The 4,879-nt window shown below is 51.9% G+C and overlaps 1 long non-coding RNA gene across 1 annotated transcript; it reads left to right on the top strand.

Moving 5' to 3' along the window:
- Positions 1-2,852: 2,852 nt before the first annotated feature.
- LOC124705530 lies at positions 2,853-3,782 on the top strand. The gene is made up of 2 exons (XR_007004060.1): positions 2,853-3,344; positions 3,431-3,782. It is a non-coding gene; the product is annotated as an uncharacterized LOC124705530 (long non-coding RNA).
- Positions 3,783-4,879: the final 1,097 nt, after the last annotated feature.

Consider the following 4,879-nt stretch of genomic DNA (forward strand, 5'->3'; position numbering starts at 1 on the left):
AAGACGCCTCACCTTGAGGTTTGGTCGCTCAATGCACACCAACGCCACAAAGACCTCACCCCAAGATGCGGTAGTTGTTGCGGTCAGAAACCCACCGGCGAGCAGCGACGGGCAACACAGTAGAGCCGGGAGGCTCCCAGGGCTGCAGCTGGCCCTGGTCCCTCGAGCGACGGCCCGCAAAGCCTCGGCACGCACGTCCGATGCGTCGGTGCAAGGGCGTGCCACCCGACCTATACCGGTCGGGAAGGTGATGGATTTGCTTCGCTTAGTTTCCTGCATGGCATACACGTAAACATTAAATACGAGCCTCGATCGGCTCTCAGGTTGTCCTGTGAATCGGCTCAAGGAGCCGATCCACCCATGATCCGTATAAGGTATACGATCACATGGTGGTCCTGCTTGATCAATATAAAGCTAAAACGACCTACGGTGATTTAGGGTTTTCACCACATAATCGGAACATCCTACGCGTGATTGAGCCTGGCAGCCACGCACGGTGATCATAAACCGACCCTAGACAAGGCCTAAAAACCAACATGAAGTTGATCCCGGAACATCTTGTCTAGGGCTAGCAAACTACACCCTACGTGCCACCGGATCCTTCAACCCGTTTGTAAGGCCTAACTATGCGGATATTAAACTAATCCTTGAAGAACAAGGAGCAATCATAACGGATCGGATCTACTAAATAATGATCAAGCGAGGTGCCGCCCTTACACCTAAGATAGGTGTAAGGGCGGCTAGACGTCTAAGGGTTGCACGGACGAAAGCATATGATACGATGAAACAATGCTAACCCTAACACATCTATGATAACTACGTTGCTCGCCATCAACAAGGCTTCAGCACGAGCAACGCATGAACAGCGGATAAACGTGTCTCGCCTAGATCGCAAGATGCGATCTAGGCAGACATGATGCTTATCCGGAAGAAACCCTCGAAACAAGGGAGTTGGCGATGCGCCTAGATTGGTTTGTGATGAACGTGATTGTTGTCTTTCTCAATAACCCTAGATACATATTTATAGTCCGTAGACTTTCTAACGTGGGAATAATCCCAACCGTGCACGAGCCAAATTCTATCTAACCGACACGTATCCTACTATATTTACAAATACACGGGCAAACTAGCCCAAACTTTGTATACAAGGCCGATTCATGTATTTCTTCCATGTATATTCTTCAAGCCCATCTTAATCGCGGCTCACCTCTGATCCGGTCAAATTCTGGTGATAACACATGCCCCCTGGTTTTGGAAATGACAATTCCAAAATCACTCGCTTTTTCTTCGTCGGGTCATGTCGTGGCGGAAGCGAGAACCGTCGCAGTATCCTTCATCATGATACCTTGCCTCCTCAACTTCTCCGCGTGACCTGGCCAATTTTTTTTCTTTTGGGCACCACTTCCTTGGAAACTGCTGTGGCATTGAATCTCCACTATATCCCCTTTTATTTAACCGCTCCAAACAGTTCGCCACTTCATCCCCTTGCTCTGTTCTAGCCATCGGCACCAAGAAACCCCAATCTCAGAGCAATGTCCTCCTCCTCTTCCTCCTCCGCCTCGTCGGATCTCTCCTCGCAGTCCTTCTCCTCCTCCTCACTACTAGGAAAAGGCTTATAGCCGCACTCCTTACCGCCGGCAAATACGATTTGAAGATGCCGGCGGTAATGCCTTCCGGGGGGCCTAACCCTACCGCCGGCGAGATTGAAACGGAGTTGCCAGGGGTAGTGCAGTTACCACCGGCGAAATGGAATAGAAAATGCCGGCGGTAAGGTGGGCCGAGACCACCCGAACAGGCCTCCAATTACCGCCGGCGATTAGACTCGAAAATGCCGGGGATAGTATAATTACCGCCGGCGAAATGGAGTTGCATGGGCCGGGGGTAATTTAGGCTGTTGTGGACCATTTTGGGCCAAAATTACCGCCGGCCTCTACCATTTGTTTTCGCCAGGGATAGTTGCCCTATACTACTCCTTTTCTCCCATTCGGGTCAATCCCCCAATTGTCCTCTCCTTTCCTAGCGCGATCCCCTTTCTCCCTCCGTCCCCACGCCGACGCCGCCTCCTCCCCGACGACCTCGCCGGCCACGACGCCGTAGTCCTCTACCGCACCACCTTCCCTGCTCCCCCAGACCCGCGCCGCCCCGTGCCTCCGCGAAACCCTAGCAGAGCTAGCGGCTGCTAGTCCGGCGTCGAAGACCAGCCGCCGGGTGCTGCCCTCGCTCGATCTCCTTCACGTCGTCCGCATCAAGCTCGCCAGCCTCGGCGTTGGGAACCCGCCTTCGTTCCGCTGCTGCCTGGCCGCCGCGATGGGCTTCTGTGCCTCGCCCCAAGCTGCGACGCCGTGTGCCGCTGCAGACGTTCCAGGGCCGCCGTGTGCTGCTCTTCCTCGCCCCTCGCCTCCGCTCCAAGATCGAGGAACTGCTCTTCCTGGCCGCTCGCCTCCGCTCCATCCTGGCCGCCTCGGCATCCGCCTCCAGCCGAAAGGTGAGGAATTTCTCGTCCTGTGTCTATTTCTCATCCCCTCATACACGAAGGTGAGAAATTTACTAGTCTGCAATTTAATTCCCATTCGTATACTTGATGCGATGGTGTGTTCCCGATTCTGAAGGTTAGAAATTTACATACATTTGATTTAGTTGTTCACACAAGGTTGTGGCTCCACTTAGTTTAAAACTACTGTGCAGTTTTGATTTTGAGAGTTCATTCACTGAACGTAGAAGCTGCAGTTCATTCTCTGATCATAGAAACTGCTTCATCATTCATCACACTGCACTGGGAACGTAGAAGCTGCAGTTCATTCTCTGATCATAGAAGCCTCATTGTTGTTTATCATCTTCTTAGTATACATTGGTAATTGTTTAATTGGTTCCCATTGCCGGTTGGAAAACTCTATATGTCCGCTAAGGGCTAGCTTTTATGAGTATCTGATGTAAGGAGGTAGAACACAAAGAACTCTTGTTCCTTTTTTAACCACATAATTAACCTAGGTGCCTAGGCATTATGTTCTTGAAGCGGCACCTAAGCTGCCCAAGCATGCCGAGAAACCAAATTTCAGCCAAGGATTAACTATGAGGCTGCTAGTTACAGTTTATAATCCCATTCTAAGTATCATTTATCTTGTCTTTTAATTAGTTGGAGGAGGGTTGGCATCACAAGTTCATTTGGCTTTCAGATTATGTCTAGAGTTTGGACTGCAGTTCTAAATTTTCAACTGAATTTCAAATACTCCAACTAATTAATTGGTGCAGAGGAACCTTGAAGAAAATAAACTAGCAACTTAGGGAACAGATATTCCTTAGGATCTTGTTCCCGACGGAAGTTGCTTCAGGAATCCCTAAAGAAGGTTAGCATCTCTTATTCGACCTTTGTGTGTTCCTTTATTGCCGATCCCTTGTTTCATGTGCTGAAGCTAGGTTCCCTTTTCCTTAGGAGAGCCAGCTAAGATGCGGAACAGCTGCGGCCAGCGTTGATGTGTTCGTGTTCGAAGACCTAACGGCGGCAGAGTGGAAGCGGTTGACGGAGGGAGCAGCGGACGGTGAGGGAGCGGCGGCGGACGAAAAGAGAGCTGCGGTGGCGGACGCCCTCTCCGAGGAGCGGCGGCGCGCGGTCGTCCGGACGGGAAGATGTTGTCTTGAATCAGACGTATTTTGGAACGTTGTAAAATTGAGCAGAGTATCTGTACAACGTGGCTCTAGCTGGCCCCACCCTTATAATATTGCTTAATTAATGTAATAGCAATTATATGGTGAATGTGGACGTTCTGGTGGCTAGTTTTTTTTTTAATCCTGTACACACATAGCGCCGGCGAACATGGCATGTGCCAGGGGTAAACCTCACTATTGCTGGCGTTTTTGGCATGTGCCGGAGGTAACAAATACCGCTGGCAAATATGGGAAGGGCGCCGGGGATAACAACACGTTACCGCCGGCGAAATGGAAGGTGCCAGTGGTAAGACTTTACCACCGGCGAGGTTATCGCCGGCGAACAGCAATGTGCCGGCGGTAGGCCAATCCAGTGTGCCAGCGGTAAGGTAATTCCTAGTAGTGCCTCCTCCTCCCGCGAACCCACGCCAGAGTGGGACCCAATGGCGGCTCTGATGGCGGCGCACGACGAGCACGCTCCAGAGGAGTGGGACCAAGAGGACCACGCCTCCTCCGTCTGGTCCGAGGATGACCAATCCTTGACCAGCGGAGATGAAGACCTCCAGTTCCTTGCTGACGGGGAACTGGAACCGGAGAGCGAGGACGACTCGTTCTCCTGGGACGATTACACCTTCTCCGAGGGAGAGGAGGAGGAGGAAGACGACGATGATGACTCCCTCGAGGGCTACCCGCCGGCAAAGCGTCTCCGCGCCTGGTGGGACGACGACGACTCCGACGACGAGGAGGAGGACGAGGCTCCCGTAGAGGGCTACGGGAACAGCGACGAGGAGCCCGCCAGCAGCTCCGCCGGCGGCAGCGACGACGACGACGAGGGCAGCAACGGTCCGTAGATCAGGGACCACCAGCATAGGACTAGTAGTAGTAGTAGTGGCAGATTGGTCAATAGACCTTTCTTTTGTTCTTTCTTCTTTGAGCAATCGGCTCTTCTCTGTAAAAGCACTTTTATTAATGAAGAAAACATCTCTAAGCCGATTCTGTCCTTTTTCCAGTTTTGCCGATTGTTAAAGTAAGTCGACACACCAAGAGCCGATGGCAGCGCACCGGCCCTTGCCATAAAACGCGAGCAAGGCCAGCTCTATTGTCTATTCAAATGGTAACCTACGACTTATCCGAAAGAGCAACACTTAGACCCCCAAATCGCCGCTCGAACAGATCCAACCGACGGCCATATGAACCTCAGATGTCAATCGCGCAGGTTCGCATCTGCAACGGACCC

This window comes from Lolium rigidum, chromosome 4 (assembly GCF_022539505.1).
Source record: "Lolium rigidum isolate FL_2022 chromosome 4, APGP_CSIRO_Lrig_0.1, whole genome shotgun sequence".
NCBI lineage: Eukaryota > Viridiplantae > Streptophyta > Magnoliopsida > Poales > Poaceae > Lolium > Lolium rigidum.